Consider the following 19853-nt stretch of genomic DNA (forward strand, 5'->3'; position numbering starts at 1 on the left):
AAAAATACCTACAGCACCTTGTATTCCCAGGTGGTCTCCCATCCAAGTACTAACCAGGCCCAACACTGCTTAGCTTCCAAGATCAGATGAGATTGGGCGTATCCAGTGTGGTGTGGCTGTAGATGAGCTTTGTGGTTTCTGTTAGAACATTTCTACTTCTAACTACTGGTTCATAAATGAATACGTTTGAAAATGGAATGCATCAACAGAACGGTGTTGGCAGTATAAAAATATCTACAGCACCTTGTATTCCCAGGTGGTCTCCCATCCAAGTACTAACCAGGCCCAACACTGCTTAGCTTCCAAGACCAGATGAGATTGGGCGTATCCAGTGTGGTGTTGCTGTAGATGAACTTTCTGGTTTCTGTTAGAACTTTTCTACTTCTAACTACTGGTTCATAAATGAATACGTTTTAAAATGGAATGCATCAACAGAACGGTGTTGGCAGTATAAAAATATCTACAGCACCTTGTATTCCGAGGTGGTCTCCCATCCAAGTACTAACCAGGCCCAACACTGCTTAGCTTCCAAGATCAGATGAGATTGGGCATATCCAGTGTGGTGTGGCTGTAGATGAGCTTTGTGGTCTCTGTTAGAACTTTTCTACTTCTAACTACTGGTTCATAAATGAATACGTTTGAAAATGGAATGCATCAACAGAACGGTGTTGGCAGTATAAAAATATCTACAGCACCTTGTATTCCCAGGTGGTCTCCCATCCATGTACTAACCAGGCCCAACACTGCTTAGCTTCCAAGATCAGATGAGATTGGGCGTATCCAGTGTTGTGTGGCTGTAGATGAGCTTTGTGGTTTCTGTTAGAACTTTTCTACTTCTAACTACTGGTTCATAAATGAATACGTTTGAAAATGGAATGCATCAACAGAACGGTGTTGGCAGTATAAAAATATCTACAGCACCTTGTATTCCAAGGTGGTCTCCCATCCAAGTACTAACCAGGCCCAACACTGCTTAGCTTCCAAGATCAGATGAGATTGGGCGTACCCAGTGTGGTGTGGCTGTAGATGAGCTTTGTGGTTTCTGTTAGAACTTTTCTACTTCTAACTACTGGTTCATAAATGAATACGTTTGAAAATGGAATGCATCAACAGAACGGTGTTGGCAGTATAAAAATAACTACAGCACCTTGTATTCCCAGGTGGTCTCCCATCCACGTACTAACCAGGCCCAACACTGCTTAGCTTCCAAGATCAGATGAGATTGGGCGTATCCAGTGTGGTGTGGCTGTAGATGAGCTTTGTGGTTTCTGTTAGAACTTTTCTACTTCTAACTACTGGTTCATAAATGAATACGTTTGAAAATGGAATGCATCAACAGAACGGTGTTGGCAGTATAAAAATATCTACAGCACCTTGTATTCCCAGGTGGTCTCCCATCCAAGTACTAACCAGGCCCAACGCTGCTAAGCTTCCAAGATCAGATGAGATTGGCCGTATCCAATGTGGTGTGGCTGTAGATGAGCTTTGTGGTTTCTGTTAGAACTTTTCTACTTCTAACTACTGGTTCATAAATGAATACGTTTGAAAATGGAATGCATCAACAGAACGGTGTTGGCAGTATAAAAATATCTACAGCACCTTGTATTCCCAGGTGGTCTCCCATCCAAGTACTAACCAGGCCCAACACTGCTTAGCTTCCAAGATCAGATGAGATTGGGCGTACCCAGTGTGGTGTGGCTGTAGATGAGCTTTGTGGTTTCTGTTAGAACTTTTCTACTTCTAACTACTGGTTCATAAATGAATACGTTTGAAAATGGAATGCATCAACAGAACGGTGTTGGCAGTATAAAAATAACTACAGCACCTTGTATTCCCAGGTGGTCTCCCATCCAAGTACTAACCAGGCCCAACACTGCTTAGCTTCCAAGATCAGATGAGATTGGGCGTATCCAGTGTGGTGTTGCTGTAGATGGACTTTCTGGTTTCTGTTAGAACTTTTCTACTTCTAACTACTGGTTCATAAATGAATACGTTTTAAAATGGAATGCATCAACAGAACGGTGTTGGCAGTATAAAAATATCTACAGCACCTTGTATTCCCAGGTGGTCTCCCATCCAAGTACTAACCAGGCCCAACACTGCTTAGCTTCCAAGATCAGATGAGATTGGGCGTACCCAGTGTGGTGTGGCTGTAGATGAGCTTTGTGGTTTCTGTTAGAACTTTTCTACTTCTAACTACTGGTTCATAAATGAATACGTTTGAAAATGGAATGCATCAACAGAACGGTGTTGGCAGTATAAAAATAACTACAGCACCTTGTATTCCCAGGTGGTCTCCCATCCAAGTACTAACCAGGCCCAACACTGCTTAGCTTCCAAGATCAGATGAGATTGGGCGTATCCAGTGTGGTGTGGCTGTAGATGAGCTTTGTGGTTTCTGTTAGAACTTTTCTACTTTTAACTACTGGTTCATAAATGAATATGTTTGAAAATGGAATGCATCAACAGAACGGTGTTGGCAGTATAAAAATATCTACAGCACCTTGTATTCCCAGGTGGTCTCCAATCCAAGTACTAACCAGGCCCAACACTGCTTAGTTTCCAAGAACAGATGAGATTGGGCGTATCCAGTGTGGTGTTGCTGTAGATGAACTTTCTGGTTTCTGTTAGAACTTTTCTACTTCTAACTACTGGTTCATAAATGAATACGTTTTAAAATGGAATGCATCAACAGAACGGTGTTGGCAGTATAAAATTATCTACAGCACCTTGTATTCCCAGGTAGTCTCCCATCCAAATACTAACCAGGCACAACACTGTTTAGCTTCCAAGATCAGATGAGATTGGGCATATCCAGTGTGGTGTGGCTGTAGATGAGCTTTGTGGTTTCTGTTAGAACTTTTCTACTTCTAACTACTGGTTCATAAATGAATACGTTTTAAAATGGAATCCATCAACAGAACGGTGTTGGCAGTATAAAAATATCTACAGCACCTTGTATTCCCAGGTGGTCTCCCATCCAAGTACTAACCAGGCCCAACACTGCTTAGCTTCCAAGATCAGATGAGATTGGACGTATCCAGTGTGGTGTGGCTGTAGATGAACTTTTTGGTTTCTGATAGAACTTTTCTACTTCTAACTCCTGGTTCATAAATTAATACGTTTAAAAATGGAATGCATCAACAGAACGGTGTTTTCAGTATAAAAATATCTACAGCACCTTGTATTACCGGGTGGTCTCCCATCCAAGTACTAACCAGGCCCAACACTGCTTAGCTTCCAAGATCAGATGAGATTGGGCGTATCCAGTGTGGTGTTGCTGTAGATGAGCTTTGTGGTTTCTGTTAGAACTTTTCTACTTCTAACTACTGGTTCATAAATGAATACGTTTGAAAATGGAATGCATCAACAGAACGGTGTTGGCAGTATAAAAATAACTACAGCACCTTGTATTCCCAGGTGGTCTCCCATCCAAGTACTAACCAGGCCCAACACTGCTTAGCTTCCAAGATCAGATGAGATTGGGCGTATCCAGTGTGGTGTGGCTGTAGATGAGCTTTGTGGTTTCTGTTAGAACTTTTCTACTTTTAACTACTGGTTCATAAATGAATATGTTTGAAAATGGAATGCATCAACAGAACGGTGTTGGCAGTATAAAAATATCTACAGCACCTTGTATTCCCAGGTGGTCTCCAATCCAAGTACTAACCAGGCCCAACACTGCTTAGTTTCCAAGAACAGATGAGATTGGGCGTATCCAGTGTGGTGTTGCTGTAGATGAACTTTCTGGTTTCTGTTAGAACTTTTCTACTTCTAACTACTGGTTCATAAATGAATATGTTTTAAAATGGAATGCATCAACAGAACGGTGTTGGCAGTATAAAATTATCTACAGCACCTTGTATTCCCAGGTAGTCTCCCATCCAAATACTAACCAGGCACAACACTGTTTAGCTTCCAAGATCAGATGAGATTGGGCATATCCAGTGTGGTGTGGCTGTAGATGAGCTTTGTGGTTTCTGTTAGAACTTTTCTACTTCTAACTACTGGTTCATAAATGAATACGTTTTAAAATGGAATCCATCAACAGAACGGTGTTGGCAGTATAAAAATATCTACAGCACCTTGTATTCCCAGGTGGTCTCCCATCCAAGTACTAACCAGGCCCAACACTGCTTAGCTTCCAAGATCAGATGAGATTGGACGTATCCAGTGTGGTGTGGCTGTAGATGAACTTTTTGGTTTCTGATAGAACTTTTCTACTTCTAACTCCTGGTTCATAAATTAATACGTTTAAAAATGGAATGCATCAACAGAACGGTGTTTTCAGTATAAAAATATCTACAGCACCTTGTATTACCGGGTGGTCTCCCATCCAAGTACTAACCAGGCCCAACACTGCTTAGCTTCCAAGATCAGATGAGATTGGGCGTATCCAGTGTGGTGTTGCTGTAGATGAACTTTCTGTTTTCTGTTAGAACTTTTCTACTTCTAACTACTGGTTCATAAATGAATACGTTTTAAAATGGAATGCATCAACAGAACGGTGTTGGCAGTATAAAAATATCTACAGCACCTTGTATTCCCAGGGGGTCTCCCATCCAAGTACTAACCAGGCCCAGCACTGCTTAGCTTCCAAGCTCAGATGAGTTTGGGCGAATCCAGTGTGGTGTGGCTGTAGATGAGCTTTGTGGTTTCTGTTAGAACTTTTCTACTTCTAACTACTGGTTCATAAATGAATACGTTTGAAAATGGAATGCATCAACAGAACGGTGTTGGCAGTATAAAAATATCTACAGCACCTTGTATTCCCAGGTGGTCTCCCATCCAAGTACTAACCAGGCCCAACACTGCTTAGCTTCCAAGATCAGATGAGATTAAGCGTATCCAGTGTGGTGTGGCTGTAGATGAGCATTGTGGTTTCTGTTTGAACTTTTCTACTTCTAACTACTGGTTCATAAATGAATACATTTGAAAATTGAATGCATCAACAGAACGGTGTTGGCAGTATAAAAATATCTACAGCACCTTGTATTCCCAGGTGGTCTCCCATCCAAGTACTAACCAGGCCCAACACTGCTTAGCTTCCAAGCTCAGATGAGATTGGGCGTATCCAGTGTGGTGTGGCTGTAGATGAGCTTTATGGTTTCTGTTAGAACTTTTCTACTTCTAACTACTGTTTCATAAATGAATACGTTTGAAAATGGAATGCATCAACAGAACGGTGTTGGTAGTATAAAAATATCTACAGCACCTTGTATTCCCAGGTGGTCTCCCATCCAAGTACTAACCAGGCCCAACACTGCTTAGCTTCCAAGATCAGATGAGATTGGGCGTATCCAGTGTGGTGTGGCTGTAGATGAACTTTTTGGTTTCTGATAGAACTTTTCTACTTCTAACTCCTGGTTCATATTAATACGTTTAAAAATGGAATGCATCAACAGAACGGTGTTTTCAGTATAAAAATATCTACAGCACCTTGTATTACCGGGTGGTCTCCCATCCAAGTACTAACCAGGCCCAACACTGCTTAGCTTCAAAGATCAGATGAGATTGGGCGTATCCAGTGTAGTGTTGCTGTAGATGAACTTTCTGTTTTCTGTTAGAACTTTTCTACTTCTAACTACTGGTTCATAAATGAATACGTTTTAAAATGGAATGCATCAACAGAACGGTGTTGGCAGTATAAAAATATCTACAGCACCTTGTATTCCCAGGTGGTCTCCCATCCAAGTACTAACCAGGCCCAGCACTGCTTAGCTTCCAAGCTCAGATGAGTTTGGGCGAATCCAGTGTGGTGTGGCTGTAGATGAGCTTTGTGGTTTCTGTTAGAACTTTTCTACTTCTAACTACTGGTTCATAAATGAATACGTTTGAAAATGGAATGCATCAACAGAACGGTGTTGGCAGTATAAAAATATCTACAGCACCTTGTATTCCCTGGTGGTCTCCCATCCAAGTACTAACCAGGCCCAACACTGCTTAGCTTCCAAGATCAGATGAGATTGGGCGTATCCAGTGTGGTGTGGCTGTAGATGAGCTTTGTGGTTTCTGTTTGAACTTTTCTACTTCTAACTACTGGTTCATAAATGAATACATTTGAAAATTGAATGCATCAACAGAACGGTGTTGGCAGTATAAAAATATCTACAGCACCTTGTATTCCCAGGTGGTCTCCCATCCAAGTACTAACCAGGCCCAACACTGCTTAGCTTCCAAGCTCAGATGAGATTGGGCGTATCCAGTGTGGTGTGGCTGTAGATGAGCTTTATGGTTTCTGTTAGAACTTTTCTACTTCTAACTACTGTTTCATAAATGAACACGTTTGAAAATGGAATGCATCAACAGAACGGTGTTGGTAGTATAAAAATATCTACAGCACCTTGTATTCCCAGGTGGTCTCCCATCCAAGTACTAACCAGGCCCAACACTGCTTAGCTTCCAAGATCAGATGAGATTGGGCGTATCCAGTGTGGTGTGGCTGTAGATGAGCTTTGTGGTTTCTGTTAGAACTTTTCTACTTCTAACTACTGGTTCATAAATGAATACGTTTGAAAATGGAATGCATCAACAGAAGGGTGTTGGCAGTATAAAAATATCTACATCACCTTGTATTCCCAGGTGGTCTCCCATCCAAGTACTAACCAGGCCCTACACTGCTTAGCTTCCAAGATCAGATGAGATTGTGCGTATCCAGTGTAGTGTGGCTGTAGATGAGCTTTGTGGTTTCTGTTAGAACTTTTCTACTTCTAACTACTGGTTCATAAATGAATACATTTTAAAATGGAATGCATCAACAGAAGGGTGTTGGCAGTATAAAAATATCTACAGCACCTTGTATTCCCAAGTAGTCTCCCATCCAAATACTAACCAGGCACAACACTGTTTAGCTTCCAAGATCAGATGAGATTGGGCGTATCCAGTGTGGTGTGGCTGTAGATGAGCTTTGTGGTTTCTGTTAGAACTTTTCTACTTCTAACTACTGGTTCATAAATGAATACGTTTTAAAATGGAATCCATCAACAGAACGGTGTTGGCAGTATAAAAATATCTACAGCACCTTGTATTCCCAGGTGGTCTCCCATACAAGTACTAACCAGGCCCAACACTGCTTAGCTTCCAAGATCAGATGAGATTGGACGTATCCAGTGTGGTGTGGCTGTAGATAAACTTTTTGGTTTCTGTTAGAACTTTTCTACTTCTAACTCCTGGTTCATAAATGAATACGTTTAAAAATGGAATGCATCAACAGAACGGTGTTTTCAGTATAAAAATATCTACAGCACCTTGTATTACCGGGTGGTCTCCCATCCAAGTACTAACCAGGCCCAACACTGCTTAGCTTCAAAGATCAGATGAGATTGGGCGTATCCAGTGTGGTGTGGCTGTAGATGAACTTTCTGTTTTCTGTTAGAACTTTTCTACTTCTAACTACTGGTTCATAAATGAATACGTTTTAAAATGGAATGCATCAACAGAACGGTGTTGGCAGTATAAAAATATCTACAGCACCTTGTATACCCAGGTGGTCTCCCATCCAAGTACTAACCAGGCCCAACACTGCTTAGCTTCCAAGCTCAGATGAGTTTGGGCGAATCCAGTGTGGTGTGGCTGTAGATGAGCTTTGTGGTTTCTGTTAGAACTTTTCTACTTCTAACTACTGGTTCATAAATGAATACGTTTGAAAATGGAATGCATCAACAGAACGGTGTTGGCAGTATAAAAATATCTACAGCACCTTGTATTCCCAGGTGGTCTCCCATCCAAGTACTAACCAGGCCCAACACTGCTTAGCTTCCAAGATCAGATGAGATTGGGCGTATCCAGTGTGGTGTTGCTGTAGATGAACTTTCTGGTTTCTGTTAGAACTTTTCTACTTCTAACTACTGGTTCATAAATGAATACGTTTTAAAATGGAATGCATCAACAGAATGGTGTTGGCAGTATAAAAATATCTACAGCACCTTGTATTCCCAGGTGGTCTCCCATCCAAGTACTAACCAGGCCCAACACTGCTTAGCTTCCAAGATCAGATGAGATTGGGCATATCCAGTGTGGTGTGGCTGTAGAAGAGCTTTGTGGTTTCTGTTAGTACTTTTCTACTTCTAACTACTGGTTCATAAATGAATACGTTTGAAAATGGAATGCATCAACAGAACGGTGTTGGTAGTATAAAAATATCTACAGCACCTTGTATTCCCAGGTGGTCTCCCATCCAAGTACTAACCAGGCCCAACACTGCTTAGCTTCCAAGCTCAGATGAGATTGGGCGTATCCAGTGTGGTGTGGCTGTAGATGAGCTTTATGGTTTCTGTTAGAACTTTTCTACTTCTAACTACTGTTTCATAAATGAATACGTTTGAAAATGGAATGCATCAACAGAACGGTGTTGGTAGTATAAAAATATCTACAGCACCTTGTATTCCCAGGTGGTCTCCCATCCAAGTACTAACCAGGCCCAACACTGCTTAGCTTCCAAGATCAGATGAGATTGGGCGTATCCAGTGTGGTGTTGTTGTTGATGAGCTTTGTGGTTTCTGTTAGAACTTTTCTACTTCTAACTACTGGTTCATAAATGAATACGTTTGAAAATGGAATGCATCAACAGAAGGGTGTTGGCAGTATAAAAATATCTACATCACCTTGTATTCCCAGGTGGTCTCCCATCCAAGTACTAACCAGGCCCTACACTGCTTAGCTTCCAAGATCAGATGAGATTGGGCGTATCCAGTGTAGTGTTGCTGTAGATGAGCTTCGTGGTTTCTATTAGAACTTTTCTACTTCTAACTACTGGTTCATAAATGAATACGTTTGAAAATGGAATGCATCAACAGAAGGGTGTTGGCAGTATAAAAATATCTACAGCACCTTGTATTCCCAGGTGGTCTCCCATCCAAGTACTAACCAGGCCCAACACTGCTTAGCTTCCAAGATCAGATGAGATTGGGCGTATCCAGTGTGGTGTGGCTGTAGATGAGCTTTGTGGTTTCTGTTAGAACTTTTCTACTTCTAACTACTGGTTCATGAATGAATACGTTTGAAAATGGAATGCCTCAACAGAACGGTGTTGGCAGTATAAAAATATCTACAGCACCTTGTATTCCCAGGTGGTCTCCCATCCAAGTACTAACCAGGCCCAACACTGCTTAGCTTCCAAGATCAGATGAGATTGGGCGTATCCAGAAAGGTGTGGCTGTGGATGGGCTTTGTGGTTTCTGTTAGAACTTTTCTACTTCTAACTACTGGTTCATAAATTAATACGTTTGAAAATGGAATGCATCAACAGAACGGTGTTGGCAGTATAAAAATATCTACAGCACCTTGTATTCCCAGGTGGTCTCCCATCCAAGTACTAACCAGGCCCAACACTGCTTAGCTTCCAAGATCAGATGAGATTGGGCGTATCCAGTGTGGTGTGGCTGTAGATGAGCTTTGTGGTTTCTGTTAGAACTTTTCTACTTCTAACTACTGGTTCATAAATGAATTCGTTTGAAAATGGAATGCATCAACAGAACGGTGTTGGCAGTATAAAAATATCTACAGCACCTTGTATTCCCAGGTGGTCTCCCATCCAAGTACTAACCAGGCCCAACACTGCTTAGCTTCCAAGATCAGATGAGATTGGACGTATCCAATGTGGTGTGGCTGTACATGAACTTTTTGGTTTCTGTTAGAACTTTTCTACTTCTAACTACTGGTTCATAAATGAATACGTTTTAAAATGGAATGCATCAACAGAACGGTGTTGGCAGTATAAAATTATCTACAGCACCTTGTATTCCCAGGCGGTCTCCCGTCCAAGTACTAACCAGGCCCAACACTGCTTAGCTTCCAAAATCAGATGAGATTGGGCGTATCCAGTGTGGTGTGGCTGTAGATGAGCTTTATGGTTTCTGTTAGAACTTTTCTACTTCTAACTACTGGTTCATAAATGAATACATTTGAAAATTGAATGCATCAACAGAACGGTGTTGGCAGTATAAAAATATCTACAGCACCTTGTATTCCCAGGTGGTCTCCCATCCAAGTACTAACCAGGCCCAACACTGCTTAGCTTCCAAGATCAGATGAGATTGGGCATATCCAGTGTGGTGTGGCTGTAGATGAGTTTTGTGGTTTATGTTAGAACTTTTCTACTTCTAACTACTGGTCCATAAATGAATAAGTTTGAAAATGGAATGCATCAACAGAAGGGTGTTGGCAGTATAAAAATATCTACAGCACCTTGTATTCCCAGGTGGTCTCCCATCCAAGTACTAACCAGGCCCAACACTGCTTAGCTTCCAAGATCAGATGAGACTGGGTGTATCCAGTGTGGTGTAGCTGTAGATGAGCTTTGTGGTTTCTGTTAGAACTTTTCTACTTCTAACTACTGGTTCATAAATGAATACGTTTGAAAATGGAATGCATCAACAGAACGGTGTTGGCAGTATAAAAATATCTACAGCACCTTGTATTCCCAGGTGGTCTCCCATCCAAGTACTAACCAGGCCCAACACTGCTTAGCTTCCAAGATCAGATGAGATTGGGCGTATCCAGTGTGGTGTGGCTGTAGATGAGCTTTGTGGTTTCTATTAGAACTTTTCTACTTCTAACTACTGGTTCATAAATGAATACGTTTGAAAATGGAATGCATCAACAGAACGGTGTTGGCAGTATAAAAATATCTACAGCACCTTGTATTCCCAGGTGGTCTCCCATCCAAGTACTAACCCGGTCCAACACTGCTTAGCTTCCAAGATCAGATGAGATTGGGCGTATCCAGTGTGGTGTGGCTGTAGACGAGATTTGTGGTTTCTGTTAGAACTTTTCTACTTCTAACTACTGGTTCATAAATTAATTCGTTTGAAAATGGAATGCATCAACAGAACGGTGTTGGCAGTATAAAAATATCTACAGCACCTTGTATTCCCAGGTGGTCTCCCATCCAAGTACTAACCAGGCCCAACACTGCTTAGCTTCCAAGATCAGATGAGATTGGACGTATCCAGTGTGGTGCGGCTGTAGATGAACGTTTTGGTTTCTGTTAGAACTTTTCTACTTCTAACTACTGGTTCATAAATGAATACGTTGTAAAATGGAATGCATCAACAGAACGGTGTTGGCAGTATAAAATTATCTACAGCACCTTGTATTCCCAGGCGGTCTCCCATCCAAGTACTAACCAGGCCCAACACTGCTTAGCTTCCAAGATCAGATGAGATTGGGCGTATCCAGTGTGGTGTGGCTGTAGATGAGTTTTATGGTTTCTGTTTGAACTTTTCTACTTCTAACTACTGGTTCATAAATGAATACATTTGAAAATTGAATGCATCAACAGAACGGTGTTGGCAGTATAACAATATCTACAACACCTTGTATTCCCAGGTGGTCTCCCATCCAAGTACTAACCAGGCCCAACACTGCTTAGCTTCCAAGATCAGATGAGATTGGGCGTATCCAGTGTGGTGTGGCTGTAGATGAGCTTTGTGGTTTCTGTTAGAACTTTTCTACTTCTAACTACTGGTTCATAAATGAGTACGTTTGAAAATGGAATGCATCAACAGAACGGTGTTGGCAGTATAAAAATATCTACAGCACCTTGTATTCCCAGGTGGTCTCCCATCCAAGTACTAACCAGGCCCAACACTGCTTAGCTTCCAAGATCAGATGAGATTGGGCGTATCCAGTGTGGTGTGGCTGTAGATGAACTTTGTGGTTTCTGTTAGAACTTTTCTACTTCTAACTACTGGTTCATAAAAGAATACGTTTGAAAATGGAATGCATCTACAGAACGGTGTTGGCAGTATAAAATTATCTACAGCACCTTGTATTCCCAGGTGGTCTCCCACCCAAGTACTAACCAGACCCAACACTGCTTAGCTTCCAAGATCAGATGAGATTGGGCGTATCCAGTGTGGTGTGGCTGTAGATGAACTTTGTGGTTTCTGTTAGAACTTTTCTACTTCTAACTACTGGTTCATAAATGAATACGTTTTAAAATGGAATGCATCAACAGAACGGTGTTGGCAGTATAAAATTATCTACAGCACCTTGTATTCCCAGGTGGTCTCCCATCCAAGTACTAACCAGGCCCAACACTGCTTAGCTTCCAAGATCAGATGAGATTGGACGTATCCAGTGTGGTGCGGCTGTAGATGAACTTTTTGGTTTCTGTTAGAACTTTTCTACTTCTAACTACTGGTTCATAAATGAATACGTTGTAAAATGGAATGCATCAACAGAACGGTGTTGGCAGTATAAAATTATCTACAGCACCTTGTATTCCCAGGCGGTCTCCCATCCAAGTACTAACCAGGCCCAACACTGCTTAGCTTCCAAGATCAGATGAGATTGGGCGTATCCAGTGTGGTGTGGCTGTAGATGAGCTTTGTGGTTTCTGTTAGAACTTTTCTACTTCTAACTACTGGTTCATAAATGAGTACGTTTGAAAATGGAATGCATCAACAGAACGGTGTTGGTAGTATAAAAATATCTACAGCACCTTGTATTCCCAGGTGGTCTCCCATCCAAGTACTAACCAGGCCCAACACTGCTTAGCTTCCAAGATCAGATGAGGTTGGGCGTATCCAGTGTGGTGTAGCTGTAGATGAGCTTTGTGGTTTCTGTTAGAACTTTTCTACTTCTAACTACTGGTTCATAAATGAATACGTTTGAAAATGGAATGCATCAACAGAAGGGTGTTGGCAGTATAAAAATATCTACATCACCTTGTATTCCCAGGTGGTCTCCCATCCAAGTACTAACCAGGCCCTACACTGCTTAGCTTCCAAGATCAGATGAGATTGGGCGTATCCAGTGTAGTGTTGCTGTAGATGAGCTTTGTGGTTTCTGTTAGAACTTTTCTACTTCTAACTACTGGTTCATAAATGAATACGTTTGAAAATGGAATGCATCAACAGAAGGGTGTTGGCAGTATAAAAATATCTACAGCACCTTGTATTCCCAGGTGGTCTCCCATCCAAGTACTAACCAGGCCCAACACTGATTAGCTTCCAAGATCAGATGAGATTGGGCATATCCAGTGTGGTGTGGCTGTAGATGAGCTTTGTGGTTTCTGTTAGAACTTTTCTACTTCTAACTACTGGTTCATAAATGAATACGTTTGAAAATGGAATGCATCAACAGAACGGTGTTGGCAGTATAAAAATATCTACAGCACCTTGTATTCCCAGGTGGTCTCCCATCCAAGTACTAACCAGGCCCAACACTGCTTAGCTTCCAAGATCAGATGAGATTGGGCTAATCCAGAAAGGTGTGGCTGTGGATGAGCTTTGTGGTTTCTGTTAGAACTTTTCTACTTCTAACTACTGGTTCATAAATGAATACGTTTTAAAATGGAATGCATCAACAGAATGGTGTTGGCAGTATAAAATTATCTACAGCACCTTGTATTCCCAGGCGGTCTCCCATCCAAGTACTAACCAGGCCCAACACTGCTTAGCTTCCAAGATCAGATGAGATTGGGCGTATCCAGTGTGGTGTGGCTGTAGATGAGTTTTATGGTTTCTGTTTGAACTTTTCTACTTCTAACTACTGGTTCATAAATGAATACATTTGAAAATTGAATGCATCAACAGAACGGTGTTGGCAGTATAAAAATATCTACAGCACCTTGTATTCCCAGGTGGTCTCCCATCCAAGTACTAACCAGGCCCAACACTGCTTAGCTTCCAAGATCAGATGAGATTGGGCGTATCCAGTGTGGTGTGGCTGTAGATGAGCTTTGTGGTTTCTGTTAGAACTTTTCTACTTCTAACTACAGGTTCATAAATGAATACGTTTGAAAATGGAATGCATCAACAGAACGGTGTTGGCAGTATAAAAATATCTACAGCACCTTGTATTCCCAGGTGGTCTCCCATCCAAGTACTAACCAGGCCCAACACTGCTTAGCTTCCAAGATCAGATGAGATTGGGCGTATCCAGTGTGGTGTGTCTGTAGATGAGCTTTGTGGTTTCTGTTAGAACTTTTCTACTTCTAACTACTGGTTCATAAATGAATACGTTTTAAAATGGAATGCATCATCAGAACGGTGTTGGCAGTATAAAAATATCTACAGCACCTTGTATACCCAGGTGGTCTCCCATCCAAGTTCTAACCAGGCCCAACACTGCTTAGCTTCCAAGATCAGATGAGATTGGGCGTATCCAGTGTGGTGTGGCTGTAGATGAGCTTTGTGGTTTCTGTTAGAACTTTTCTACTTCTAACTACTGGTTCATAAATGAATTCGTTTGAAAATGGAATGCATCAACAGAACGGTGTTGGCAGTATAAAAATATCTACAGCACCTTGTATTCCCAGGTGGTCTCCCATCCAAGTACTAACCAGGCCCAACACTGCTTAGCTTCCAAGATCAGATGAGATTGGACGTATCCAGTGTGGTGCGGCTGTAGATTAACTTTTTGGTTTCTGTTAGAACTTTTCTACTTCTAACTACTGGTTCATAAATGAATACGTTGTAAAATGGAATGCATCAACAGAACGGTGTTGGCAGTATAAAATTATCTACAGCACCTTGTATTCCCAGGCGGTCTCCCATCCAAGTACTAACCAGGCCCAACACTGCTTAGCTTCCAAGATCAGATGAGATTGGGCGTATCCAGTGTGGTGTGGCTGTAGATGAGTTTTATGGTTTCTGTTTGAACTTTTCTACTTCTAACTACTGGTTCATAAATGAATACATTTGAAAATTGAATGCATCAACAGAACGGTGTTGGCAGTATAACAATATCTACAGCACCTTGTATTCCCAGGTGGTCTCCCATCCAAGTACTAACCAGGCCCAACACTGCTTAGCTTCCAAGATCAGATGAGATTGGGCGTATCCAGTGTGGTGTGGCTGTAGATGAGCTTTGTGGTTTCTGTTAGAACTTTTCTACTTCTAACTACTGGTTCATAAATGAGTACGTTTGAAAATGGAATGCATCAACAGAACGGTGTTGGCAGTATAAAAATATCTACAGCACCTTGTATTCCCAGGTGGTCTCCCATCCAAGTACTAACCAGGCCCAACACTGCTTAGCTTCCAAGATCAGATGAGATTGGGCGTATCCAGTGTGGTGTGGCTGTAGATGAACTTTGTGGTTTCTGTTAGAACTTTTCTACTTCTAACTACTGGTTCATAAATGAATACGTTTTAAAATGGAATGCATCAACAGAACAGTGTTGGCAGTATAAAATTATCTACAGCACCTTGTATTCCCAGGTGGTCTCCCATCCAAGTACTAATCAGGCCCAACACTGCTTAGCTTCCAAGATCAGATGAGATTGGACGTATCCAGTGTGGTGCGGCTGTACATGAACTTTTTGGTTTCTGTTAGAACTTTTCTACTTCTAACTACTGGTTCATAAATGAATACGTTGTAAAATGGAATGCATCAACAGAACGGTGTTGGCAGTATAAAATTATCTACAGCACCTTGTATTCCCAGGTGGTCTCCCATCCAAGTACTAACCAGGCCCAACACTGCTTAGCTTCCAAGATCAGATGAGATTGGGCGTATCCAGTGTGGTGTAGCTGTAGATGAGCTTTGTGGTTTCTGTTAGAACTTTTCTACTTCTAACTACTGGTTCATAAATGAATACGTTTGAAAATGGAATGCATCAACAGAAGGGTGTTGGCAGTATAAAAATATCTACATCACCTTGTATTCCCAGGTGGTCTCCCATCCAAGTACTAACCAGGCCCTACACTGCTTAGCTTCCAAGATCAGATGAGATTGGGCGTATCCAGTGTAGTGTTGCTGTAGATGAGCGTTGTGGTTTCTGTTAGAACTTTTCTACTTCTAACTACTGGTTCATAAATGAATACGTTTGAAAATGGAATGCATCAACAGAAGGGTGTTGGCAGTATAAAAATATCTACAGCACCTTGTATTCCCAGGTGGTCTCCCATCCAAGTACTAACCAGGCCCAACACTGATTAGCTTCCAAGATCAGATGAGATTGGGCGTATCCAGTGTGGTGTGGCTGTAGATGAGCTTTGTGGTTTCTGTTAGAACTTTTCTACTTCTAACTACTGGTTCATAAATGAATACGTTTGAAAATGGAATGCATCAACAGAACGGTGTTGGCAGTATAAAAATATCTACAGCACCTTGTATTCCCAGGTGGTCTCCCATCCAAGTACTAACCAGGCCCAACACTGCTTAGCTTCCAAGATCAGATGAGATTGGGCTAATCCAGAAAGGTGTGGCTGTGGATGAGCTTTGTGGTTTCTGTTAGAACTTTTCTACTTCTAACTACTGGTTCATAAATGAATACGTTTTAAAATGGAATGCATCAACAGAATGGTGTTGGCAGTATAAAATTATCTACAGCACCTTGTATTCCCAGGCGGTCTCCCATCCAAGTACTAACCAGGCCCAACACTGCTTAGCTTCCAAGATCAGATGAGATTGGGCGTATCCAGTGTGGTGTGGCTGTAGATGAGCTTTATGGTTTCTGTTTGAACTTTTCTACTTCTAACTAATGGTTCATAAATGAATACATTTGAAAATTGAATGCATCAACAGAACGGTGTTGGCAGTATAAAAATATCTACAGCACCTTGTATTCCCAGGTGGTCTCCCATCCAAGTACTAACCAGGCCCAACACTGCTTAGCTTCCAAGATCAGATGAGATTGGGCGAATCCAGTGTGGTGTGGCTGTAGATGAGTTTTGTGGTTTCTGTTAGAACTTTTCTACTTCTAACTACTGGTCCATAAATGAATACGTTTGAAAATGGAATGCATCAAAAGAAGGGTGTTGGCAGTATAAAAATATCTACAGCACCTTGTATTCCCAGGTGCTCTCCCATCCAAGTACTAACCAGGCCCAACACTGCTTAGCTTCCAAGATCAGATGAGATTGGGCGTATCCAGTGTGGTGTGGCTGTAGATGAGCTTTGTGGTTTCTGTTAGAACTTTTCTACTTCTAACTACAGGTTCATAAATGAATACGTTTGAAAATGGAATGCATCAACAGAACGGTGTTGGCAGTATAAAAATATCTACAGCACCTTGTATTCCCAGGTGGTCTCCCATCCAAGTACTAACCCGGCCTAACACTGCTTAGCTTCCAAGATCAGATGAGATTGGGCGTATCCAGTGTGGTGTGGCTGTAGATGAGCTTTGTAGTTTCTGTTAGAACTTTTCTACTTCTAACTACTGGTTCATAAATGAATACGTTTTAAAATGGAATGCATCATCAGAACGGTGTTGGCAGTATAAAAATATCTACAGCACCTTGTATACCCAGGTGGTCTCCCATCCAAGTTCTAACCAGGCCCAACACTGCTTAGCTTCCAAGATCAGATGAGATTGGGCGTATCCAGTGTGGTGTGGCTGTAGATGAGCTTTGTGGTTTCTGTTAGAACTTTTCTACTTCTAACTACTGGTTCATAAATGAATTCGTTTGAAAATGGAATGCATCAACAGAACGGTGTTGGCAGTATAAAAATATCTACAGCACCTTGTATTCCCAGGTGGTCTCCCATCCAAGTACTAACCAGGCCCAACACTGCTTAGCTTCCAAGATCAGATGAGATTGGGCGTATCCAGTGTGGTGTGGCTGTAGATGAGCTTTGTGGTTTCTGTTAGAACTTTTCTACTTCTAACTACTGGTTCATAAATGAGTACGTTTGAAAATGGAATGCATCAACAGAACGGTGTTGGCAGTATAAAAATATCTACAGCACCTTGTATTCCCAGGTGGTCTCCCATCCAAGTACTAACCAGGCCCAACACTGCTTAGCTTCCAAGATCAGATGAGATTGGGCGTATCCAGTGTGGTGTGGCTGTAGATGAACTTTGTGGTTTCTGTTAGAACTTTTCTACTTCTAACTACTGGTTCATAAATGAATACGTTTTAAAATGGAATGCATCAACAGAACAGTGTTGGCAGTATAAAATTATCTACAGCACCTTGTATTCCCAGGTGGTCTCCCATCCAAGTACTAACCAGGCCCAACACTGCTTAGCTTCCAAGATCAGATGAGATTGGACGTATCCAGTGTGGTGCGGCTGTAGATGAACTTTTTGGTTTCTGTTAGAACTTTTCTACTTCTAACTACTGGTTCATAAATGAATACGTTGTAAAATGGAATGCATCAACAGAACGGTGTTGGCAGTATAAAATTATCTACAGCACCTTGTATTCCCAGGCGGTCTCCCATCCAAGTACTAACCAGGCCCAACACTGCTTAGCTTCCAAGATCAGATGAGATTGGGCGTATCCAGTGTGGTGTGGCTGTAGATGAGTTTTATGGTTTCTGTTTGAACTTTTCTACTTCTAACTACTGGTTCATAAATGAATACATTTGAAAATTGAATGCATCAACAGAACGGTGTTGGCAGTATAACAATATCTACAGCACCTTGTATTCCCAGGTGGTCTCCCATCCAAGTACTAACCAGGCCCAACACTGCTTAGCTTCCAAGATCAGATGAGATTGGTCGTATCCAGTGTGGTGTGGCTGTAGATGAGCTTTGTGGTTTCTGTTAGAACTTTTCTACTTCTAACTACTGGTTCATAAATGAGTACGTTTGAAAATGGAATGCATCAACAGAACGGTGTTGGCAGTATAAAAATATCTACAGCACCTTGTATTCCCAGGTGGTCTCCCATCCAAGTACTAACCAGGCCCAACACTGCTTAGCTTCCAAGATCAGATGAGATTGGGCGTATCCAGTGTGGTGTTGCTGTAGATGAACTTTCTGGTTTCTGTTAGAACTTTTCTACTTCTAACTACTGGTTCATAAATGAATACGTTTTAAAATGGAATGCATCAACAGAACGGTGTTGGCAGTATAAAATTATCTACAGCACCTTGTATTCCCAGGCGGTCTCCCATCCAAGTACTAACCAGGCCCAACACTGCTTAGCTTCCAAGATCAGATGAGATTGGGCGTATCCAGTATGGTGTGGCTGTAGATGAGCTTTGTAGTTTCTGTTAGAACTTTTCTACTTCTAATTACTGGTTCATAAATGAATACGTTTGAAAATGGAATGCATCAACAGAACGGTGTTGGCAGTATAAAAATATCTACAGCACCTTGTATTCCCAGGTGGTCTCCCATCCAAGTACTAACCAGGCCCAACACTGCTTAGCTTCCAAGATCAGATGAGATTGGGTGTATCCAGTATGGTGTGGCTGTAGATGAGCTTTGTAGTTTCTGTTAGAACTTTTCTACTTCTAACTACTGGTTCATAAATGAATACGTTTGAAAATGGAATGCATCAACAGAACGGTGTTGGCAGTATAAAAATATCTACAGCACCTTGTATTCCCAGGTGGTCTCCCATCCAAGTACTAACCAGGCCCAACACTGCTTAGCTTCCAAGATCAGATGAGATTGGGCGTATCCAGTGTGGTGTTGCTGTAGATGAACTTTCTGGTTTCTGTTAGAACTTTTCTACTTCTAACAACTGGTTCATAAATGAATACGTTTTAAAATGGAATGCATCAACAGAACGGTGTTGGCAGTATAAAAATATCTACAGCACCTTGTATTCCCAGGTGGTCTCCCATCCAAGTACTAAACAGGCCCAACACTGCTTAGCTTCCAAGATCAGATGAGATTGGGCGTATCCAGTGTGGTGTGGCTGTAGATGAGCTTTGTGGTTTCTGTTAGAACTTTTCTACTTCTAACTCAGGCATTCCCAACCACGGTACTCAAGGCACACCAACAGTGCAGGTTTTAGTGATATCAAGGCTGCAGCACAGATGGTTAAATCAAAATAATTTAGCTACTAATTAAGTCACCTGTGCTGAAGCCTGGATATCACAAAAACCTGCACTGTTAGTGTGCCTTGAGGACCGTGGTTGGGAATGCCTGTTCTAACTACTGGTTCATAAATGAATTCGTTTGAAAATGGAATGCATCAACAGAACGGTGTTGGCAGTAT

At 41.7% G+C, this 19853-nt stretch overlaps 65 non-coding genes and 22 pseudogenes across 65 annotated transcripts; all 87 read right to left on the reverse strand.

Annotated features, from left to right (window-relative positions):
• Window positions 1-5: 5 nt before the first annotated feature.
• LOC134901527 (5S ribosomal RNA) lies at window positions 6-124 on the reverse strand. Its single transcript, XR_010175017.1, has one exon. It is a non-coding gene; the product is annotated as a 5S ribosomal RNA (ribosomal RNA).
• Window positions 125-231: 107 nt separating this feature from the next.
• On the reverse strand, window positions 232-350 carry LOC135066380 (5S ribosomal RNA). The gene has a single exon (XR_010252627.1). It is a non-coding gene; the product is annotated as a 5S ribosomal RNA (ribosomal RNA).
• A 107-nt stretch (window positions 351-457) lies between these two features.
• On the reverse strand, window positions 458-576 carry LOC135066941 (5S ribosomal RNA). Its single transcript, XR_010253174.1, has one exon. It is a non-coding gene; the product is annotated as a 5S ribosomal RNA (ribosomal RNA).
• A 107-nt stretch (window positions 577-683) lies between these two features.
• Window positions 684-802, reverse strand: LOC134887754 (5S ribosomal RNA; annotated as a pseudogene).
• Window positions 803-909: 107 nt separating this feature from the next.
• LOC135066608 (5S ribosomal RNA) lies at window positions 910-1028 on the reverse strand. Its single transcript, XR_010252851.1, has one exon. It is a non-coding gene; the product is annotated as a 5S ribosomal RNA (ribosomal RNA).
• Window positions 1029-1135: 107 nt separating this feature from the next.
• On the reverse strand, window positions 1136-1254 carry LOC135068334 (5S ribosomal RNA). Its single transcript, XR_010254538.1, has one exon. It is a non-coding gene; the product is annotated as a 5S ribosomal RNA (ribosomal RNA).
• A 107-nt stretch (window positions 1255-1361) lies between these two features.
• On the reverse strand, window positions 1362-1480 carry LOC134892880 (5S ribosomal RNA; annotated as a pseudogene).
• A 107-nt stretch (window positions 1481-1587) lies between these two features.
• On the reverse strand, window positions 1588-1706 carry LOC135059503 (5S ribosomal RNA). Its single transcript, XR_010245906.1, has one exon. It is a non-coding gene; the product is annotated as a 5S ribosomal RNA (ribosomal RNA).
• A 107-nt stretch (window positions 1707-1813) lies between these two features.
• LOC135064610 (5S ribosomal RNA) lies at window positions 1814-1932 on the reverse strand. Its single transcript, XR_010250916.1, has one exon. It is a non-coding gene; the product is annotated as a 5S ribosomal RNA (ribosomal RNA).
• A 107-nt stretch (window positions 1933-2039) lies between these two features.
• On the reverse strand, window positions 2040-2158 carry LOC135059504 (5S ribosomal RNA). Its single transcript, XR_010245907.1, has one exon. It is a non-coding gene; the product is annotated as a 5S ribosomal RNA (ribosomal RNA).
• A 107-nt stretch (window positions 2159-2265) lies between these two features.
• Window positions 2266-2384, reverse strand: LOC135059188 (5S ribosomal RNA). The gene has a single exon (XR_010245600.1). It is a non-coding gene; the product is annotated as a 5S ribosomal RNA (ribosomal RNA).
• A 107-nt stretch (window positions 2385-2491) lies between these two features.
• LOC134894222 (5S ribosomal RNA) lies at window positions 2492-2610 on the reverse strand (annotated as a pseudogene).
• A 107-nt stretch (window positions 2611-2717) lies between these two features.
• LOC134893654 (5S ribosomal RNA) lies at window positions 2718-2836 on the reverse strand (annotated as a pseudogene).
• A 107-nt stretch (window positions 2837-2943) lies between these two features.
• Window positions 2944-3062, reverse strand: LOC135062303 (5S ribosomal RNA). The gene has a single exon (XR_010248656.1). It is a non-coding gene; the product is annotated as a 5S ribosomal RNA (ribosomal RNA).
• Window positions 3063-3169: 107 nt separating this feature from the next.
• On the reverse strand, window positions 3170-3288 carry LOC134887261 (5S ribosomal RNA; annotated as a pseudogene).
• Window positions 3289-3395: 107 nt separating this feature from the next.
• LOC135059189 (5S ribosomal RNA) lies at window positions 3396-3514 on the reverse strand. The gene has a single exon (XR_010245601.1). It is a non-coding gene; the product is annotated as a 5S ribosomal RNA (ribosomal RNA).
• Window positions 3515-3621: 107 nt separating this feature from the next.
• Window positions 3622-3740, reverse strand: LOC134894223 (5S ribosomal RNA; annotated as a pseudogene).
• A 107-nt stretch (window positions 3741-3847) lies between these two features.
• LOC134893655 (5S ribosomal RNA) lies at window positions 3848-3966 on the reverse strand (annotated as a pseudogene).
• Window positions 3967-4073: 107 nt separating this feature from the next.
• Window positions 4074-4192, reverse strand: LOC135062304 (5S ribosomal RNA). Its single transcript, XR_010248657.1, has one exon. It is a non-coding gene; the product is annotated as a 5S ribosomal RNA (ribosomal RNA).
• A 107-nt stretch (window positions 4193-4299) lies between these two features.
• Window positions 4300-4418, reverse strand: LOC134887262 (5S ribosomal RNA; annotated as a pseudogene).
• Window positions 4419-4525: 107 nt separating this feature from the next.
• On the reverse strand, window positions 4526-4644 carry LOC134885024 (5S ribosomal RNA). The gene has a single exon (XR_010169152.1). It is a non-coding gene; the product is annotated as a 5S ribosomal RNA (ribosomal RNA).
• Window positions 4645-4751: 107 nt separating this feature from the next.
• On the reverse strand, window positions 4752-4870 carry LOC135065621 (5S ribosomal RNA). The gene has a single exon (XR_010251897.1). It is a non-coding gene; the product is annotated as a 5S ribosomal RNA (ribosomal RNA).
• Window positions 4871-4977: 107 nt separating this feature from the next.
• Window positions 4978-5096, reverse strand: LOC135058332 (5S ribosomal RNA). Its single transcript, XR_010244762.1, has one exon. It is a non-coding gene; the product is annotated as a 5S ribosomal RNA (ribosomal RNA).
• A 107-nt stretch (window positions 5097-5203) lies between these two features.
• On the reverse strand, window positions 5204-5322 carry LOC134898596 (5S ribosomal RNA). Its single transcript, XR_010172289.1, has one exon. It is a non-coding gene; the product is annotated as a 5S ribosomal RNA (ribosomal RNA).
• A 105-nt stretch (window positions 5323-5427) lies between these two features.
• On the reverse strand, window positions 5428-5546 carry LOC134894260 (5S ribosomal RNA; annotated as a pseudogene).
• A 107-nt stretch (window positions 5547-5653) lies between these two features.
• LOC134884253 (5S ribosomal RNA) lies at window positions 5654-5772 on the reverse strand. Its single transcript, XR_010168405.1, has one exon. It is a non-coding gene; the product is annotated as a 5S ribosomal RNA (ribosomal RNA).
• Window positions 5773-5879: 107 nt separating this feature from the next.
• Window positions 5880-5998, reverse strand: LOC135060151 (5S ribosomal RNA). Its single transcript, XR_010246541.1, has one exon. It is a non-coding gene; the product is annotated as a 5S ribosomal RNA (ribosomal RNA).
• Window positions 5999-6105: 107 nt separating this feature from the next.
• LOC135058333 (5S ribosomal RNA) lies at window positions 6106-6224 on the reverse strand. Its single transcript, XR_010244763.1, has one exon. It is a non-coding gene; the product is annotated as a 5S ribosomal RNA (ribosomal RNA).
• Window positions 6225-6331: 107 nt separating this feature from the next.
• LOC134898597 (5S ribosomal RNA) lies at window positions 6332-6450 on the reverse strand. Its single transcript, XR_010172290.1, has one exon. It is a non-coding gene; the product is annotated as a 5S ribosomal RNA (ribosomal RNA).
• Window positions 6451-6557: 107 nt separating this feature from the next.
• LOC134890379 (5S ribosomal RNA) lies at window positions 6558-6676 on the reverse strand (annotated as a pseudogene).
• Window positions 6677-6783: 107 nt separating this feature from the next.
• On the reverse strand, window positions 6784-6902 carry LOC134892820 (5S ribosomal RNA; annotated as a pseudogene).
• A 107-nt stretch (window positions 6903-7009) lies between these two features.
• LOC135068558 (5S ribosomal RNA) lies at window positions 7010-7128 on the reverse strand. The gene has a single exon (XR_010254754.1). It is a non-coding gene; the product is annotated as a 5S ribosomal RNA (ribosomal RNA).
• A 107-nt stretch (window positions 7129-7235) lies between these two features.
• Window positions 7236-7354, reverse strand: LOC134890389 (5S ribosomal RNA; annotated as a pseudogene).
• Window positions 7355-7461: 107 nt separating this feature from the next.
• On the reverse strand, window positions 7462-7580 carry LOC134889421 (5S ribosomal RNA; annotated as a pseudogene).
• A 107-nt stretch (window positions 7581-7687) lies between these two features.
• On the reverse strand, window positions 7688-7806 carry LOC135060040 (5S ribosomal RNA). Its single transcript, XR_010246432.1, has one exon. It is a non-coding gene; the product is annotated as a 5S ribosomal RNA (ribosomal RNA).
• Window positions 7807-7913: 107 nt separating this feature from the next.
• Window positions 7914-8032, reverse strand: LOC135064504 (5S ribosomal RNA). The gene has a single exon (XR_010250814.1). It is a non-coding gene; the product is annotated as a 5S ribosomal RNA (ribosomal RNA).
• Window positions 8033-8139: 107 nt separating this feature from the next.
• Window positions 8140-8258, reverse strand: LOC135058334 (5S ribosomal RNA). The gene has a single exon (XR_010244764.1). It is a non-coding gene; the product is annotated as a 5S ribosomal RNA (ribosomal RNA).
• A 107-nt stretch (window positions 8259-8365) lies between these two features.
• On the reverse strand, window positions 8366-8484 carry LOC134885636 (5S ribosomal RNA). The gene has a single exon (XR_010169746.1). It is a non-coding gene; the product is annotated as a 5S ribosomal RNA (ribosomal RNA).
• Window positions 8485-8591: 107 nt separating this feature from the next.
• Window positions 8592-8710, reverse strand: LOC134887737 (5S ribosomal RNA; annotated as a pseudogene).
• A 107-nt stretch (window positions 8711-8817) lies between these two features.
• On the reverse strand, window positions 8818-8936 carry LOC134898598 (5S ribosomal RNA). Its single transcript, XR_010172291.1, has one exon. It is a non-coding gene; the product is annotated as a 5S ribosomal RNA (ribosomal RNA).
• A 107-nt stretch (window positions 8937-9043) lies between these two features.
• Window positions 9044-9162, reverse strand: LOC134886389 (5S ribosomal RNA). The gene has a single exon (XR_010170474.1). It is a non-coding gene; the product is annotated as a 5S ribosomal RNA (ribosomal RNA).
• A 107-nt stretch (window positions 9163-9269) lies between these two features.
• On the reverse strand, window positions 9270-9388 carry LOC134898599 (5S ribosomal RNA). Its single transcript, XR_010172292.1, has one exon. It is a non-coding gene; the product is annotated as a 5S ribosomal RNA (ribosomal RNA).
• Window positions 9389-9495: 107 nt separating this feature from the next.
• LOC134887078 (5S ribosomal RNA) lies at window positions 9496-9614 on the reverse strand (annotated as a pseudogene).
• Window positions 9615-9721: 107 nt separating this feature from the next.
• On the reverse strand, window positions 9722-9840 carry LOC135070246 (5S ribosomal RNA). The gene has a single exon (XR_010256417.1). It is a non-coding gene; the product is annotated as a 5S ribosomal RNA (ribosomal RNA).
• A 107-nt stretch (window positions 9841-9947) lies between these two features.
• LOC135059118 (5S ribosomal RNA) lies at window positions 9948-10066 on the reverse strand. Its single transcript, XR_010245534.1, has one exon. It is a non-coding gene; the product is annotated as a 5S ribosomal RNA (ribosomal RNA).
• A 107-nt stretch (window positions 10067-10173) lies between these two features.
• On the reverse strand, window positions 10174-10292 carry LOC135061024 (5S ribosomal RNA). The gene has a single exon (XR_010247417.1). It is a non-coding gene; the product is annotated as a 5S ribosomal RNA (ribosomal RNA).
• A 107-nt stretch (window positions 10293-10399) lies between these two features.
• Window positions 10400-10518, reverse strand: LOC134898600 (5S ribosomal RNA). Its single transcript, XR_010172293.1, has one exon. It is a non-coding gene; the product is annotated as a 5S ribosomal RNA (ribosomal RNA).
• Window positions 10519-10625: 107 nt separating this feature from the next.
• On the reverse strand, window positions 10626-10744 carry LOC135063140 (5S ribosomal RNA). Its single transcript, XR_010249478.1, has one exon. It is a non-coding gene; the product is annotated as a 5S ribosomal RNA (ribosomal RNA).
• Window positions 10745-10851: 107 nt separating this feature from the next.
• On the reverse strand, window positions 10852-10970 carry LOC135068947 (5S ribosomal RNA). The gene has a single exon (XR_010255138.1). It is a non-coding gene; the product is annotated as a 5S ribosomal RNA (ribosomal RNA).
• Window positions 10971-11077: 107 nt separating this feature from the next.
• Window positions 11078-11196, reverse strand: LOC134900937 (5S ribosomal RNA). The gene has a single exon (XR_010174438.1). It is a non-coding gene; the product is annotated as a 5S ribosomal RNA (ribosomal RNA).
• A 107-nt stretch (window positions 11197-11303) lies between these two features.
• Window positions 11304-11422, reverse strand: LOC135059244 (5S ribosomal RNA). The gene has a single exon (XR_010245655.1). It is a non-coding gene; the product is annotated as a 5S ribosomal RNA (ribosomal RNA).
• Window positions 11423-11529: 107 nt separating this feature from the next.
• LOC134898601 (5S ribosomal RNA) lies at window positions 11530-11648 on the reverse strand. The gene has a single exon (XR_010172294.1). It is a non-coding gene; the product is annotated as a 5S ribosomal RNA (ribosomal RNA).
• Window positions 11649-11755: 107 nt separating this feature from the next.
• LOC135063355 (5S ribosomal RNA) lies at window positions 11756-11874 on the reverse strand. The gene has a single exon (XR_010249689.1). It is a non-coding gene; the product is annotated as a 5S ribosomal RNA (ribosomal RNA).
• A 107-nt stretch (window positions 11875-11981) lies between these two features.
• On the reverse strand, window positions 11982-12100 carry LOC135068949 (5S ribosomal RNA). Its single transcript, XR_010255140.1, has one exon. It is a non-coding gene; the product is annotated as a 5S ribosomal RNA (ribosomal RNA).
• A 107-nt stretch (window positions 12101-12207) lies between these two features.
• Window positions 12208-12326, reverse strand: LOC134900938 (5S ribosomal RNA). The gene has a single exon (XR_010174439.1). It is a non-coding gene; the product is annotated as a 5S ribosomal RNA (ribosomal RNA).
• Window positions 12327-12433: 107 nt separating this feature from the next.
• On the reverse strand, window positions 12434-12552 carry LOC135067609 (5S ribosomal RNA). Its single transcript, XR_010253820.1, has one exon. It is a non-coding gene; the product is annotated as a 5S ribosomal RNA (ribosomal RNA).
• A 107-nt stretch (window positions 12553-12659) lies between these two features.
• LOC134887738 (5S ribosomal RNA) lies at window positions 12660-12778 on the reverse strand (annotated as a pseudogene).
• Window positions 12779-12885: 107 nt separating this feature from the next.
• Window positions 12886-13004, reverse strand: LOC135066669 (5S ribosomal RNA). Its single transcript, XR_010252910.1, has one exon. It is a non-coding gene; the product is annotated as a 5S ribosomal RNA (ribosomal RNA).
• Window positions 13005-13111: 107 nt separating this feature from the next.
• On the reverse strand, window positions 13112-13230 carry LOC134893191 (5S ribosomal RNA; annotated as a pseudogene).
• A 107-nt stretch (window positions 13231-13337) lies between these two features.
• On the reverse strand, window positions 13338-13456 carry LOC134900939 (5S ribosomal RNA). Its single transcript, XR_010174440.1, has one exon. It is a non-coding gene; the product is annotated as a 5S ribosomal RNA (ribosomal RNA).
• A 107-nt stretch (window positions 13457-13563) lies between these two features.
• Window positions 13564-13682, reverse strand: LOC134898602 (5S ribosomal RNA). Its single transcript, XR_010172295.1, has one exon. It is a non-coding gene; the product is annotated as a 5S ribosomal RNA (ribosomal RNA).
• A 107-nt stretch (window positions 13683-13789) lies between these two features.
• On the reverse strand, window positions 13790-13908 carry LOC135065126 (5S ribosomal RNA). The gene has a single exon (XR_010251414.1). It is a non-coding gene; the product is annotated as a 5S ribosomal RNA (ribosomal RNA).
• Window positions 13909-14015: 107 nt separating this feature from the next.
• LOC134889366 (5S ribosomal RNA) lies at window positions 14016-14134 on the reverse strand (annotated as a pseudogene).
• A 107-nt stretch (window positions 14135-14241) lies between these two features.
• LOC135068950 (5S ribosomal RNA) lies at window positions 14242-14360 on the reverse strand. The gene has a single exon (XR_010255141.1). It is a non-coding gene; the product is annotated as a 5S ribosomal RNA (ribosomal RNA).
• A 107-nt stretch (window positions 14361-14467) lies between these two features.
• LOC134900940 (5S ribosomal RNA) lies at window positions 14468-14586 on the reverse strand. The gene has a single exon (XR_010174441.1). It is a non-coding gene; the product is annotated as a 5S ribosomal RNA (ribosomal RNA).
• Window positions 14587-14693: 107 nt separating this feature from the next.
• LOC134898604 (5S ribosomal RNA) lies at window positions 14694-14812 on the reverse strand. The gene has a single exon (XR_010172297.1). It is a non-coding gene; the product is annotated as a 5S ribosomal RNA (ribosomal RNA).
• Window positions 14813-14919: 107 nt separating this feature from the next.
• Window positions 14920-15038, reverse strand: LOC134898605 (5S ribosomal RNA). Its single transcript, XR_010172298.1, has one exon. It is a non-coding gene; the product is annotated as a 5S ribosomal RNA (ribosomal RNA).
• Window positions 15039-15145: 107 nt separating this feature from the next.
• Window positions 15146-15264, reverse strand: LOC134889790 (5S ribosomal RNA; annotated as a pseudogene).
• A 107-nt stretch (window positions 15265-15371) lies between these two features.
• Window positions 15372-15490, reverse strand: LOC135058442 (5S ribosomal RNA). The gene has a single exon (XR_010244871.1). It is a non-coding gene; the product is annotated as a 5S ribosomal RNA (ribosomal RNA).
• A 107-nt stretch (window positions 15491-15597) lies between these two features.
• Window positions 15598-15716, reverse strand: LOC134887739 (5S ribosomal RNA; annotated as a pseudogene).
• A 107-nt stretch (window positions 15717-15823) lies between these two features.
• Window positions 15824-15942, reverse strand: LOC135061746 (5S ribosomal RNA). Its single transcript, XR_010248119.1, has one exon. It is a non-coding gene; the product is annotated as a 5S ribosomal RNA (ribosomal RNA).
• A 107-nt stretch (window positions 15943-16049) lies between these two features.
• On the reverse strand, window positions 16050-16168 carry LOC134893192 (5S ribosomal RNA; annotated as a pseudogene).
• A 107-nt stretch (window positions 16169-16275) lies between these two features.
• LOC134900942 (5S ribosomal RNA) lies at window positions 16276-16394 on the reverse strand. Its single transcript, XR_010174443.1, has one exon. It is a non-coding gene; the product is annotated as a 5S ribosomal RNA (ribosomal RNA).
• Window positions 16395-16501: 107 nt separating this feature from the next.
• LOC135058705 (5S ribosomal RNA) lies at window positions 16502-16620 on the reverse strand. The gene has a single exon (XR_010245129.1). It is a non-coding gene; the product is annotated as a 5S ribosomal RNA (ribosomal RNA).
• A 107-nt stretch (window positions 16621-16727) lies between these two features.
• On the reverse strand, window positions 16728-16846 carry LOC135068263 (5S ribosomal RNA). The gene has a single exon (XR_010254467.1). It is a non-coding gene; the product is annotated as a 5S ribosomal RNA (ribosomal RNA).
• A 107-nt stretch (window positions 16847-16953) lies between these two features.
• LOC135064237 (5S ribosomal RNA) lies at window positions 16954-17072 on the reverse strand. The gene has a single exon (XR_010250548.1). It is a non-coding gene; the product is annotated as a 5S ribosomal RNA (ribosomal RNA).
• Window positions 17073-17179: 107 nt separating this feature from the next.
• On the reverse strand, window positions 17180-17298 carry LOC134889367 (5S ribosomal RNA; annotated as a pseudogene).
• A 107-nt stretch (window positions 17299-17405) lies between these two features.
• Window positions 17406-17524, reverse strand: LOC134898606 (5S ribosomal RNA). The gene has a single exon (XR_010172299.1). It is a non-coding gene; the product is annotated as a 5S ribosomal RNA (ribosomal RNA).
• Window positions 17525-17631: 107 nt separating this feature from the next.
• LOC134898607 (5S ribosomal RNA) lies at window positions 17632-17750 on the reverse strand. The gene has a single exon (XR_010172300.1). It is a non-coding gene; the product is annotated as a 5S ribosomal RNA (ribosomal RNA).
• Window positions 17751-17857: 107 nt separating this feature from the next.
• LOC135068951 (5S ribosomal RNA) lies at window positions 17858-17976 on the reverse strand. Its single transcript, XR_010255142.1, has one exon. It is a non-coding gene; the product is annotated as a 5S ribosomal RNA (ribosomal RNA).
• Window positions 17977-18083: 107 nt separating this feature from the next.
• LOC134900943 (5S ribosomal RNA) lies at window positions 18084-18202 on the reverse strand. The gene has a single exon (XR_010174444.1). It is a non-coding gene; the product is annotated as a 5S ribosomal RNA (ribosomal RNA).
• Window positions 18203-18309: 107 nt separating this feature from the next.
• LOC135064079 (5S ribosomal RNA) lies at window positions 18310-18428 on the reverse strand. The gene has a single exon (XR_010250395.1). It is a non-coding gene; the product is annotated as a 5S ribosomal RNA (ribosomal RNA).
• Window positions 18429-18535: 107 nt separating this feature from the next.
• Window positions 18536-18654, reverse strand: LOC135060042 (5S ribosomal RNA). Its single transcript, XR_010246434.1, has one exon. It is a non-coding gene; the product is annotated as a 5S ribosomal RNA (ribosomal RNA).
• A 107-nt stretch (window positions 18655-18761) lies between these two features.
• LOC135060602 (5S ribosomal RNA) lies at window positions 18762-18880 on the reverse strand. Its single transcript, XR_010246995.1, has one exon. It is a non-coding gene; the product is annotated as a 5S ribosomal RNA (ribosomal RNA).
• A 107-nt stretch (window positions 18881-18987) lies between these two features.
• Window positions 18988-19106, reverse strand: LOC134900987 (5S ribosomal RNA). Its single transcript, XR_010174486.1, has one exon. It is a non-coding gene; the product is annotated as a 5S ribosomal RNA (ribosomal RNA).
• Window positions 19107-19213: 107 nt separating this feature from the next.
• LOC135060043 (5S ribosomal RNA) lies at window positions 19214-19332 on the reverse strand. Its single transcript, XR_010246435.1, has one exon. It is a non-coding gene; the product is annotated as a 5S ribosomal RNA (ribosomal RNA).
• A 107-nt stretch (window positions 19333-19439) lies between these two features.
• LOC134901135 (5S ribosomal RNA) lies at window positions 19440-19558 on the reverse strand. Its single transcript, XR_010174628.1, has one exon. It is a non-coding gene; the product is annotated as a 5S ribosomal RNA (ribosomal RNA).
• Between the last annotated feature and the right edge of the window lie 295 nt (window positions 19559-19853).

The sequence above is a fragment of the Pseudophryne corroboree genome, chromosome 3 (assembly GCF_028390025.1).
Source record: "Pseudophryne corroboree isolate aPseCor3 chromosome 3, aPseCor3.hap2, whole genome shotgun sequence".
Classification (NCBI taxonomy): domain Eukaryota; kingdom Metazoa; phylum Chordata; class Amphibia; order Anura; family Myobatrachidae; genus Pseudophryne; species Pseudophryne corroboree.